Here is a 14,235-nt window from a genome sequence, read left to right as displayed (position 1 = left end):
GTGCTAGGAGTATTCATTATTCCAAGAATAACATTGTTTTGGAGCCATTTTGGTGGATAAACCTAGAAAATATGTACATTAAAAAACCCCAAACTATGCAATTCGTATATATTTTCAACTTAGATTTAATCAGTGTTTTACTTTAATTTGTTTGATTTTACAATTGTATTATTTTTCTCTTACACTGACAGTTTTTATTTTTTCTTCCTTTATTTTAAGCTCAAGTCTTTCTCCATCTAGATATACAATATTCATTCACATGTTTTTTAGTTTTTCATTTTGTTTATTTAATTACATCCAGGTTTTTTTTTAATTAATTAATTAATTAATTTATTGGCTGTGTTGGGTGTTCGTTGCTGCACGCAGGCTTCTCATTGCAATTGCTTCTCTTGCTGCCAAGCACGGGCTCTAGGTGTGTGGTGCACGGGCTTAGTTGCTCCGAGGCATATGGAATCTTCCCCGACCAGGGATTGAACCCATGTCCCCTGCATTGGCAGGCAGATTCTTAACCACTGTGCCACCAGGGAAGTCCTACATCTAGTTTTTAAAATTTGACATTTATTTTGGTTATATGATGTGCGATAACTCTCCAACATAGCTAGTTATTATTCTGGCATCTTTTATGTGAATAATTATTTTTATTCCCAATTGATTTGTACTTTCACCTTTATCATACCTTTGCATTGTCTTTCTTTTTTTTTTTTTTTGGCCTCACACATGGCATGCAGGATCAAACCCGCCCCCTGCAGTGGAAATGTGGAGTCTTAACCTCTGGACAACCAGGGAAGTCCCTGCATTGTCTATTTTTGGTTATCTATGAGGGGTCAAAAATTATCCGCACTGCAGTTACGTTAAAACTTCTATAGGCAGGCAGCCCGTGCCCGCCCCCGCCCTGTGCCCCTGGGGAAGCGGCAGCAGAGGGGGCGGCTCCGGGGCCTGAGCCGGGGGCCGGGCCAGAGCAGGCAGAGGAGGCTTCTCGATGCCCCCAGCTCAGGCCGGGAAGATGACTGAGGAGAGTGGGAACAAGCGGCAGACCACGGCAGAGAAGCGGCAGCTGTTCATGGAAAAGCCTGCTCAGAATTTTGATGTCATACGACTATCAACTTACAGAACACCTTGCAAACTACCATTTGTACACAAACAATGCAACCTCCATCTTGTTGAAATCTGGAACGTGATTGAAGGCTTCCGAGACAGTGGCCTTAATACACTGGACCGTACCACTGAGATCCGTGTCTCCCGCCTCGAGACCGTCATCTCATCCATCTACTGCCAGCTGAACAAGCGCCCTCCTTCTGCTCACCAGACCAGCGTGGAACAGCCCGTCAGCCTCCTCCTCAACTTTATGATTGCTGCCTATGCCAGAGAGGGCTGAGGCAAGTGGACGGTATTTTCAGTGAAAGATATGTTAGCAACCGTGTGTGGTGGGAAAATGCTGGACAGATTGAGATACGTTTTCTCCCAGATGTCAGATTCCAAAGGCTTAATGATATTTAGCAAGTTTGACCAGTATCTGAAGGAAGTTCTGAAGCTCCCAACAGCTGTCTTTGAAAGGCCATCTTTTGGTTGCACAGAGCACTCAGCCCGCACCTGTTTTCCACAGCAGGAAGAGAGAATGCGAAATGTGTTCTCAGACGCAATGACGGACACTCCTCCTCCCCAGGGCCTTGTCTGGCTCCCTCTCATGCATAGGCCCACGTGGAGGATGTCTTCCGCCCCCTGGGATGCTCCGATTGCCGGTGTGAGAGTATGATGGGCTTCCGACCCATGCCAGCAGTGCCACAACTACCAGCTCTGCCAAAATTGCTTTTGGCATGGCCGTGCCAGTGGTCCTCACAGCAACCAACACCAGATGAAGGAGCATTCCTCTTGGGTAACTGCTTTGTGCCTCAGTCTGTGTCCCCAACGTTTGTCTGTTTCATCTGTAACAGCACTAGGGCCACTTTCCTGATAGAGGCCTATCAAATACGGATGTGGTGTCATAAAATATTAACCCTTACATTTATGATGGGGGTTGCAGATATGTTGTGCTTTGTCACTTGATTTTTGTTTCTTTAAGAACCTTTATTGAGATACAATTGACATACAATAAACTGCATATATTTAAAGTGTATTAAAAAAGAAAAACTTCTATAAATTCTACAGCCAGTGCAGATAAGGTTTGACTCACCCTTGTGTTCTTGCTTGTATTGTGACTGCACTGATTTCATTTTTCACAGCTTTATATGTTTTCATAGTCTGTTAAGGTTAATTCTTTTCCTCATTATGCCCTGTTAAAACAAATTTCCTTAACCCATTCTTATCTATTCTTCCACATCAATTTTAGAATGATTTTGTTCTACTCTCAAAATGTGGGAAGATTTTGTTTGTATTGGAGTTAAATCCACTGTAATTTGGGAAGAATTGATAGCTTTACAGGATTTTTCTGTCCATAAGTGTGAATTTATTATTCACTAATCTTATTTCATGTGTTTTCATATGGGTCTCATTTCTTTTTAGGATAATTCTGTTGTAGCCAGAACATTTTCTTCATTAAATCTTTTAACTATTTCAATTAGATAAAATATATCAATGCTGCTGAATTTAATAAACATTGTTTTAGTTTCTCAGTTGATTGCCTTTTTTTATTATTGTGAAATAGATAAATTGTAAGTGTAGAGTGTCTTGGCTTGAGAGAAATGTTTACATTATTAGATGACTGGCAGTTTGGGGTTTTCCTTTCCAAAAGTATCAGTAATACTTCTTAATCTTTGTTTTCTTATTGGATTGCTTTGGAGTTTCAGAACATTGTTAAATAATAATGGTATTAGTGTGCATCTTTGTTTTATCCTGATTTTAATGGTAATATGTCCAGTTCTTCACCCTTAGGTGTGATATTGTCCTTTGGTTTTAAGACAATATGTGTGCATAGGAAATTTTAAATTAAAAAAAGTTGTTTTTGCCATAATGTATTTTTTAACTTGCAGTTGATTCATAATGTTTCAGGTGTACAGCAGAGTGATTCAGTGATATATATATATATTCTTTTACATGTATATATTCTTTTCCATTATAGGTTATTACAAGATAGTGAATATAGTTAATATAGTTCCCTGTGCTATACAGTAGGCCCTTGTTTATAATTTTATATAGAGTAGTGTGTATCTGTTAAATCAAAATTTTAAAATGTAAATTTTGAATACTTTGTATAGTTTTATATCCTAACTTTTAAATTTGATAATAAACTGCCACTATAGTCTCTCCTTGGTATCCTCAGGAATTGGTTCCAGGACCCCCAGTGGGTGCCACAATCTGTGGCTGCTCTAGTCCCTCATATAAGATGGTGTAGTTCAGTGGGCCCTCCGTATCTGAGGGTTCTGCATCTGCGGATACAGAGAGCTACCCATATTTCCCCATGTCAGTAAACTTTCTTCAAAACATAACTTATATGACAGTACTGATGCTGCCATGTACATCTTCTTACTTCAGTCTTTATGCATATCTGGAATCATTTTCTTAGGATTTATTTTTAGAAGGAGAATTTATTATTTTTAAGTCTTGATTTAAAAATTCAGTTACAGTAAGTGTTAAAAGATTTTGGGCAGTCTGTAATGAAAAAGCATTATGTTATTTTTTTAAGCTCTTTATTGGAATATAATTGTTTTCCACTGTTGTGCCAGTTTTGGCTGTACAACAAAGTGCATCAGCTGTATTTATACATATATCCCCACATCCCCTCCCTCCCGCGACTTCCTCCCACCCTCCCTATCCCAGCCATGGAAGTCATCACCCATCATGGAGTTGATCTCCCTGTGTTATGCAGCAGCTTCCCCAAAGTGTTATGTTTTATTTAAAATTTTTATTTATGAACTTGGCCAGATAAGTTACACTTAAGTATTGAAATCTTTCATTTTCTTAGAATTGTATTATTTAATAAGACTTTTAACTTTACCATACCCAGATTCCGCATTTTATGGAGGAAATGGCAAAGTATACGCTTGTCTAGTGGTTTTATTGTATCAGAAGCAATAAAGAAGTTGAACACTTGGACTTTCTGATATCATTTGGGTATCAGAATTTGGATATCGTTAGTGGAGTTGCTTGCTTATTGCAAAATGTTCTGTTTTCATTTTAAAGTCATGTACAGATATACCTGTTCTTTTCTTCTCAGTTTGTAACCCATACATTTGGAGTTGGAGTTGGCATGTAAGGAACCCAAGTATTTATGTAGTCACTCACTGCATATTTGACTGGCTTCCTTTACTGCCCTAACATCTTTAGATAAAAGCAGGACGTCTCGTTCCTTTTGCCTCCCAAAGTGTTTATGCCATGTGTTGTTGTTGTTGCTGTTATTCCAGAGTTAAGAAACAGGGTCTTGAACAGCCAAAGATTCCAAGGCAGGTGAGCAGCCGTAAAGCCTTGCTGGGGATGAAGGCAGGCATGCGGTCGGCCTGGCACTGCCGCCCAGCAGTATTATCAAAGGCGCAGAACACCCTTATGGGGATAAATGAGAGTCGACAGTATGAACAAACATAGACTCGTTTTTAATACTGACAAAAGTGACTCAGTACTTCTGTTAGACACTAATGTCTGCAGTGAGGTGAGTTTTCAGAGACTGAGTTGGGAAGTGTTTTAGAGGCCTTCTAGTCTCATTTCTCCCCCATTGTGGAAATTTCCTTATCAGCTCTCCATCTACACAGAAAACTCTGGTTTGGTAGGTTTGCGTGACAGTCACTGATTCTTTATTGGACAACAGAGTATTGGATCACAACAAAATCTTCCTTCATTCCCTCAAGCCATATTTATTTAGAGCTCACTGTGCACCAGGAACTGCGCCAGGCATTTGCAGGTAATGTGGGAAGAGTGATGCTGCCTCCGCTGTGAGATGATACACTCGTTAGGGAATAGGCTCGCCTCTGTTTGTGTGTGTCTCCCTGACCCCTAATGACCATGACCTGTGGAGAATTGTTCAGAAATCTGGACATACCGTTGGTGTGACAGAGTCAAAAGAAGGGAGGGAAGTTAGCATCAGACTTGGGTTTGAATTCTGGCTGTGAGCCGGGGCAGCTCATGTAACTTGTCTGTGAGCCACAGTTCCCTGCGTATAAAGTGAGCGTATGAGAGACGGTGTGGGAAGATACCTGCCATGCACCGTAAACGTGACAGGCTTTTCTGGTTTCTCTTTGCTTATTGATCAGAATTGCGTTTTCTCACCAGTGGGTCAGGAGAGTAAGAAGCTCTCTTACAATCCTTTCAGTGCTGCTGAATATAGTGATAATGGAAGAATGAACAGGGGTGCAGTGGTTTTCTGGCCTGTAAACCAAAAAACAATTTTCAGTGCCAAAAGCTGTGTTTGTCTTGAGAGGTCAAGAATATTTCTGCAGTGTAGGACAGCTTCAGATCCCACATGCATCTGTCTGGTGATCACAGAATTTTTGTTTTGGGTTGGCCTGTTTATGAGGCTAGCTTTGCTACAATGTAAAGTTTGCTTACTGCTCAGTTTCCGCTGGAGCAAAATATTATAGGCTGGCTGGAGGGGGTCTTTGGTCAGGGCTAGTAGGAATTGCAGGTGTTCTTCCAGCAGGCAGGCTCTGGCCAGTCGGAGCAATGTGCCTGTCCCATCGCTCGGCTCTAGAGAGCCCTGCGAGCATGGCACTGTCGCTGGGCCCTGGCTCTTTCCCACCCGGTTGCTCTGAGTCAGCGGTTTCTAATTGGTGGCATAAGGGCTTTGCCTCGCTCCCAATGTTCTCCGCCTTCCCTGCCACTCTAGAGCCAGGGCACTAAAACGATCTACCTTCTTATTTCTCCATCGCGAGGAAAATTTCTGGAATTTCTACCCCACCTAAGCTATTCTTCTGAAAAACATGTCTTCGGACCTCATTTCTCTACTTCCCATGTAAGCAGGTCCCACAGGTAGGCGTCTGGGAGATGTGCTGCCCTGCAAGCAGAGATGCAGAGGAGGCTCATGGCGATCAGATGCAGACCTGATTATGTCACTTCCTGCTTCCAACCCTCTGTGGCTGCCCACTGCCAGATTCAGACTCCTTTCCGTGACCTCAGAGCCCAGCCAGATGTGCCTTCTGCCCCCTTCTCTAGCTTCATGCTATGCTTTTACAGACCAAATGCTTCAAGTACTTATACTTCCGGGGACCTCAGGCCTCTGGGCTTTTTTTTTTTTTTTTTTTTTTTAGTATCTATTTATTTATTTGGTTGCACCAGGTCTTAGTTGCAGCAGGCATCCTCCTTATTTGCTGCTCTACAGCTCCTTAGTTGTAGCATGTGGGGTCCTTTGTTGTGGCTCCAGGGCTCCTTAGTTGCAGCAGGCAGTCTCCTTAATTGTGGCTCTCAGGCTCCTTAGTTGTGACGTGCAAACTCTTAGTTGCAGCATGCATGTGGGATCTAGTTCCCTGACCAGGGGTCAAACCCGGGTGCCCTGCATTGGGATCATGGAGTCTTATCCACTGAGCCACCAGGGAAGTTCCCGATCTCTAGGCTTTTGACTGCAGTTTCCATGAAAGCACTCTGCTGAGAATTTCTCCCTAACTTAATCAGCAGAAATAGCAGAAGAACTTTGGGGAAGGTAGAGCTCTATGAAGGAAGTAGGTGATTGTTGTAGGAAGTATCTTATGTCTGGGACAAATGCCCTCAAATTTTTGTGTTTGTGAAATTCCATTACAAAAAAAAAAGACAGGCCTACGATAGGATGAAGGGTTCAAGCTGTCAAGGTCATGCATGCTCAGAAGATGGAGAGGTCCCTCTAGGCTGCTCTGGGACAGCATTTGCCCTCCTGGCTGTTTCACTCTGGCCCTGAGGGCCCAGAGAGTTAGAGGAGGTTGGAGAGAATGGAATCCTAGGGAGCAGAGGAGCCTGCTGGTGGCTGATACAGCTGGTCCTGCTCACCTCCCAGAGGGGTCTGAGGCTGCTGAACTGGCCTCTCCTTGGTGGGCACCTGAAGAAGCTGTGCCTTCATTACAAATGAAAGAGCATCTGAATTTGATGGTGCACTGCTGAGGGTCAGGTTTTGTAGGACACACATGCTGTTTTCTCTGGTCAGCTTGGCACCTGTTTTCACCTGGCTTGTTCCACCTTGACTTACTAAAAACGTGGGGCACTAACCTGGAAATCAACTAAGATTGGTAAAATGTAACGATAAAACCATCATGTATTGAATGTTTACCACATACCAGGTACTGTTCTAAATACTTTATGTGTATTAACTAATTTAATCCTTAAGAAAACGCAGTGGGCTTGGTGTTACCCTAAAGGTTCACCTTTAAGAGTAAGAAAACTGAGGCAAATGGGAGGTTTAACAATTTGCCCAAGGTTCCCTGGCTAGTAACTGGCCACACGTGGATTCAGTCCCAGCACCCTGGTTTCTGAGTCCATACTCGATGTTGCTACTTCTGTACTTTTCATTTTACTTTTGGAGATTTGTGAGATGTTAAGAAGTTTTTTGTTTGTCTGTTTTTTGAGGCAATTTTCCTGATTACATTGGTCAGGATTCTTTTGATTGCCAAGTGACGTCATCCTAATCTAAACTAGCTGAGGCCCAAAGTGAAATTTGTGGGCCACCATAGCCTGGCTTACATAACCAAACCATGGGAAGGATGGGTATGCCAGCCTCCAGGCCACATGAAACAAGAACTCGTCTCCATCTTTCCCTTCCATGTGATGCCAGCTTCATTTTCTTGGGCTGCTGTTTTTCTGCTCAGCAAGAAACAGTGCCCACCAGTAGCTCCTGGCCTCACATTTCACAGCTTCATCAGTGGAGCCGGACTAAGCCTTTTCCTTTAATTCCTGGGAAGAACTAAGACGGCTTGGCTTGGAACACCTGCCTGCACAGTGGCCAGTGCTGGCCTCTGTGAGGAGCAACAGCTTTCCCAGAAGTAGGTAGTTGGGTGGGGAGCAGCTCTCAGAGGCAGGGAGGGTGCTGGTCAGACAGACAGTAGCTGCCCCTGCGGTGGGGTTCAGCCCAAGCCCCCAAATGCTTTTCAGCTTGAGAATTAATACCGCTTTTATGTGTAATGAGAGTTATTGTTCCTAATTCTGACTCTGAAGCAGTTGGCATTCTCAGTTATCAGAGAACTTTCCAGTAATTCTGTTTGCTGAGAGAAGAATGGATAACTTGTGGGAAATAACTTGTGGGAAAATTTCCACCAGTGTTGACATAGAAAGGGCTTCCCAGTTGACCTGCTTCCTCACTTGTACATTTTGTCTAAAAGATCCTTCGTGATGCTGTGTTGCTCATTTCTTCTCTTTTTATACTTGTGTTCTGTTTTGTTTTTTGTATTCCTGTGGCAAGATCATTGCATCCTGTGTTTTTGTGTTTGTTTTGTCAGTTAACTGTATCTTGGGCAAGTCATCCAACCTTGTGGACCTTAATTGCTTCACCTGTTAGGATAGGCTGACTGTTGTAACAACCTCCCAAATATACAGAAGTCTCAACCCGGAGAGAAGTTGCTCAGTCACGTAAGGTGTAAAATAGGTGTTTGTGATCAGTGGAGGCCCCTTCTCAGGGCCCAAGTCTCCTTCCATTCTTGTGGCTCTGCCATCTTCAACATATGGCCCCCAAGATCGCCTTGCATGTCTGCACAGACAGCCTGCAGAAGGGGAAAGAGCATGGGGGATTGTGGATGAGAGGCTTTTAGGGACCAGATCTAGAAATAGTCCATGTCTGTCTGTTCCATTGGCCACCTGCCCACACCTAACTGCCCTGGAGGCTGGAAAACGTGATCCGTCTATAGCTGTTTGTGCCCAGGAACTGGCTTTGAACGACCAGCCAGTCTATACCACACCTCTTTTGTAACATCTGTAATTCTTCCCCTTTTCCTCTCTTCTGTGCATAGCAGTCACGAAGTTTGGGTGGGATTGAGCCCACCCCCAGCTCTAGGGAGGTCCCTAGTGTCCTCATTTGTTCAGTATATTTGTCCTTATCTGTTCAGTTATTTGCTCAGCAATAGATGCATAACCCAGGCCTAAGTCAGGCAGGACGTGAAGTCCTCTGGTCCCAGTCACAAGTTCCGAGGCAGGCATGTGACATAAACTGTCTCAATTAGACTGGAGTGGTTGTGGGGTACAACCACCCCCCCCCCCGCCCCCAAGGACAATGCCAGCTGCCGGGCAAGAACAAGCTCGGAGAACTGCGGAGTCACAGAGCCGGAGTCCTACTGAGCCTCTCTTGAGGCTCAAAAGATCTCACTCCGCACTTCTCATTTGCGTGAGTCAATATATCCACTTTATGACACAATAATTTGAGGTTAATTTTCCTTACATGCAGCCAGAAGCATCCTGACTGATAAAACTTTTTAAAGGGAAGGGGAGCAGGGCGAGACAAAGGATAGAGTCTGGGTCTCTGAGTTCTGCTTTGCTTCATTGCTACCACGTCTGTGATGTTTCTCCGAATGTTTGAACCGCCAAGCTGGGTCTGGCTGGAGGTTATCCTAGTTAGACTTGCCAGTTCCATGGAATTACAGCTAACTATTTTTTAACATTCTTCTTTTTTTCTACTTTTTGACAATGATTTCTCTCTGGATTGAGTGATAGTTTCATTGAAGAATAAATTCGGACATTTTATTTGTCTTCTACCAAAGTGAACAGGATATAGTTCATACGCTTTCTTTCCCATGTTTTATTTAAGTAACTTCTTTAAAGTTTGCCATAGAATTTTTTCTGTTTTTAAGAACTCGAGTGATAGATTAGGCCCACTCAGATAATCTCCCTCTCTTGAGGTTCATAACCTTAATCACATCTGCAAAATCCCTTTTGCCATGTATTGTAACAGAGTCATAAATTCTAGGGATTAGGGTGTGGGCATCTTTGGTGGTGGGCATTATTCTGCGGAAAGCTCCAGGTTTTTAATATGAATCATTTTTTATCGCTTTTTCCTGGGAGACAGTGTACCTTTCCAAGCTGTATATTAGGCACATTTTTCACATATTTTATTTATGAACACTTTTTTTCTGTTTCATGTGTTGAAACCTCCACTTGAAGAATCCAATTATCTTCAGCATTGGATTATTTAGATTCCCTCTCATTTTATCTCTAAAAACTGCATTAAAAATCAATTTAGAGAGGTATAATTTACATCCCAAAACTGTGTCTGTTTAAAGTGATGAGTTTTAACAGATGTACACAACCACAAAACCCCAGCCCCATTCGTGATACAAAAGATTTCCAGCACCTCAAAAGCTTCCTTTGCAGCCTGTCCCTCCTTCCATCCCTCTGATTGCTTTAAAAGCTTCTCTCTCTCTCTCAACACTGCATTCACTTCCAAGTCTTGCCTCTATGTCATTAATTTGATTTTCAGCCATGTTCTGTTTTTCTTCTTGATTCTGAATTACTTGTTAGTTTCTAATAATGTTATGTTTCATAGTTTGTTTCCTCAGCTCCATAGTTTTCCATTATATTCTGATGTTTTATCATCTCATGTCTAAGCTCTCATGTTATTGAGTTGCTTTTTTTTAAGGTTTTCTATTGTCCAAAGACATAGGGAACATGTTCTGTTTCTCTGGTTGTGTTTTGCCCAGACATCATTGCTCTTCAAATGCTTGTGTGTAGCTGTACTCCTTTCTTTTCTTTAAAAAATAATTACTGTTGGGGGGGGGGGGGGGACAAAAACAAAACAAGATTCAGAACTTCACGAACACTATCATATCTTTTGTTTAAGTAAAAAGTAATACATAGAAGAAAATCATGCTAGGTGATGCATAAATACATTTTTGAGTGGCCACGGCTCCCCACCTCGCCTCCCCGAAATCACTCATGGCTAATTTGGACAGCTCTTACATTTGTTTTTTAAGAGGACCCTTAAAAGGATCTTTGAAATCCATCTTGAGGGAATTCCCTGGTGGTCCAGTGGTTAGGACGCTGCACTTTCACTGCCAAGGGCCTGGGTTCCATCCCTGGTTGGGGAACTAAGATCCCACAAGCCACATGGCAGAGCCAAAAATAAATCTTTTTAAATAAAAGGAGGCTCAAGAGGGAGGAGATATGGGATACATGTATAAATACAGCTGATTCACTTTGTTGTACAGTAGAAACTGGCACAACAGTGTAAAGCAATTATATTCCAATAAAGATCTGAAAAAAAAAATTAAGAAAAAAACCAGAAAACCAACCTGAAACATCCAGTACACCTAGAAAAACATCAAGTACAACCATCATTTCCCCTTTTGGAAACTGAGGTGAGCTTTCTCACTTATCCCACCTCCTCTCAGAATTCTGAATCTATGAGACACTGGAGTCCAATTTGAATGAAAAAAATCGACTTCCCATTAAAACATAATCCCAAATATTGTTTTTCTTACTAAGGAGAAAAGAGAAAAATATTAATGACCATAGAAGTACAGTATACATGAGGTTAGAAAGTTCAAACCTTTTAAAGCTGCAAAACAAAAAGTTCCCAATTCTTGCAATTGCTTCCTGAAAAGAGAAGTTACATGGAAATCAGCATATATAGACATATATGCTAAAAATATATACTATGTATAATATATACACATATATATGCCTTTTTGTGTATGTAGACAAGAGGTCATAGTGTATCTGCTTATTTCATTAACAGTCTTCAGGAGGAGAATATCCCTTATCACAGTCTACCTCTTTCTTTTAAATGACCTCATCTTATTACATTGTATGGATACATCATCTTAAATTTAATCAGTCTCCTCCTTTCCAGTTCTACCATGAGAAATCAGCAAGCAAGGGAAAGAGTAAACAGGCAGATATTACCCCAATGCTACTCCATCCTGAGAAGTTGAGCAAACTGTCAGGATTGACCTGGATTTGACCTGTAAAATGAGGATTAGAGAACAGAGTTTCCCGCTAACAATTTTCAACACAGGAAACAAAATGAGGAAAGGGAGGAGTTATTGATATTTCTTTATTAGGCTCATTTAGAAGAATGGTGTTTCAATTCTGCTGACTGGTATATGCTGTTGTATACAAAGTAATGAAGCCGTATGTAGGGAAAGACGCTTGGATGACTCTGAGAGACCCTTAGAACCAGATCATTCTGAGATTTTAAACATTAAGCGTTGGAACTGCATTTTAAGCAGACATCTCAGCAGCATTTTCTGAGGCTGTTTAGTACAATACTGTCCCATGAGGAGAGGCCAGTATTCATTTAAATTTAGGCCATGCTGCACATCATATGCGTGGTACGCATTCACATATCATAGTTTTTGTAAAAGTTTTGCAGTAAATAAACCTATTCAACATTATTGAAGGCGATCTTTCCCAGACTTATTCTATTTCTGCACTCTTTTCCAGCCTATCACTTGTTAATGTCTCATGATGCTTCAGAGTATGTTAAAAATATATGTCCCTATTGAATCTGTGTTTTAAATTCAGTGCAGAAATCAGTAAACATTTCTGTAAAGAGCCAGATAATAAATATTTTAGGTTTTGCAGGCCAAACAGTCTGTGTTGCAAATACTCAGCTCTGCCATGTAACGCAAGAGCAACCATGAACAGGGGGTGAACAAGTGACCATGGCTGTATTCCAACAAATCTTTAATTATGGACACACATTGAATTTTAAGTCATTTTCACATGACACAAAATATTATCCTTCCCCCTCCCCCCTGCCATTTAAAGCTATAAAAATCATTCTTAGCAGGTAGGCGGTGCAGAAACAGGTGGGCTGAATTTGACCTGTAGACCAAAGGGTGACACCCCATGACTTAGTGGATAATGATTCAGGATAAGAAATAAATGCTTTATTCAGTCAGATTGGGCAACACCTGTTATATTTTCATGACGATTCAGAAGTTTTATGTATTTATATATTAACTAGAAAAGAATAATAAAGCTTCATCTACTCTTCAGAAAGTATGTTATCCTACAGTTTAGCTCCTAAATACTGAGACATTTTAATAAAATTCTGCCTGTGAAGAAAGGGTAAGCTCGATAATGATTCCTTGAATCAATATTGGTGAACATCTCCGTATTATAAAAGAAATCAGAGTAGAAATGATCTCTACACAGTGGTTTATTTATTACCAGATCTTAAAGAAAACCTTTTAATGACGCTATGCAAAGGTCAGAGCACAGAATTTGAATTATAAAATGGGTGCAAAAGCTCAGTGTATCTCTGGTGAAAGATTCTTTTCATGGCTGATGAGGTTGGAACATTTGTCAAGGACATATTTTTGAACATCAATAAAAGGACAGCATTCCAAACATATTGAATTCCCTCTGGATGAATTTACCTTCTTCCTTCATAGAATGCCTGTCACTCCTCCTCTTGTGGCCTCCCTTGAATGAATGATAAACGGTTGCCCATGTCCTCTCCCCACTCACCGCGCCCTTCCCCGGTTTCACGCAGGTTCACTCCGGAGCCCTGGTCTGCCTGCAGCACCATGTGCGGGCCAGGTATTCAGGTGAGAGAGGTGAAACGCTGGCGTGCTCCTGATGTTCACGCAGACAGAGACGGAGCTGCCTGAGGAAGACTGTGAAGGCCCCCAGCTGCCCACCGAGTGGCCCTGCCTCCTGGAACCCTGTGAGGAGAGCCCCGCCTCCCGCGAGCTGGCCGCCTCCCGGCAGGAGCAGGACAGTGAGATGACATGACTGGGAGTACGCTGGGTTCACCCCCTGCACCACCACGCGTTTGGGAGGTATTTGATCTTTTGCTTAAGGAACAGTTAGGTCTTGCCGTTGCTGGTGATTTGAGAAATAGTAATACTAAATCGGTTAAGCCAAATATAAAAATTAGCAGAAGTCAAAAGGAGGTGAAGCCATTTGAATAATTGAAAACTATGCCTTTTCTTTCTTTTGGTTTTCATTGTCATTATTCTAGAAAGATAAAAGACAATGGGATTATATCCTGTGTTCCTTGGCCTAAGCATCTGCCTAAGTGAGATGGGGACAGACGTCACTGATTGATAGAGAGTAAATAGGAAAATGCAGAAATGATTAGTTGAGGCATTCTTGTGCATGTATCAGAATTACAAATTGAGGCAGCCTGGGACTGCTCTGTCTGATGCAACTCTCAGTCAGAAGTCATCTTCAGAAAATACTTAGGTCATACCTCCACATTGGAGAAGAAACCAGTGTAGAGCAAACTGATCACCATGATTTAGGTGTGTCTGGTGGGGGGGTAGGGGGTAACACGCATAGCCAGGGGACCGTGTTAGGATTAGGAAGTGGTAATATAGTCAGGTGACCCCACTGGAGTGGAAGGTGGCCCCAAGGTGCTTTCTGCATTCCAGGATCCAAAAGGGAGTGGGAGTCCAGACAGTCATTCTCTCTCTGTTG

General features: G+C 42.1%; 1 pseudogene; it reads left to right on the top strand.

The window, feature by feature from the left end:
• Nucleotides 1-1,003: 1,003 nt before the first annotated feature.
• On the top strand, nucleotides 1,004-13,548 carry LOC130830898 (dystrobrevin beta-like; annotated as a pseudogene).
• The last annotated feature ends 687 nt before the right edge of the window (nucleotides 13,549-14,235 follow it).

This window comes from Hippopotamus amphibius, chromosome 11 (assembly GCF_030028045.1).
Source record: "Hippopotamus amphibius kiboko isolate mHipAmp2 chromosome 11, mHipAmp2.hap2, whole genome shotgun sequence".
Classification (NCBI taxonomy): domain Eukaryota; kingdom Metazoa; phylum Chordata; class Mammalia; order Artiodactyla; family Hippopotamidae; genus Hippopotamus; species Hippopotamus amphibius.
Note: the sequence above shows the minus strand (reverse complement) of the source record. Positions and strands in the feature narration are given on the sequence as shown.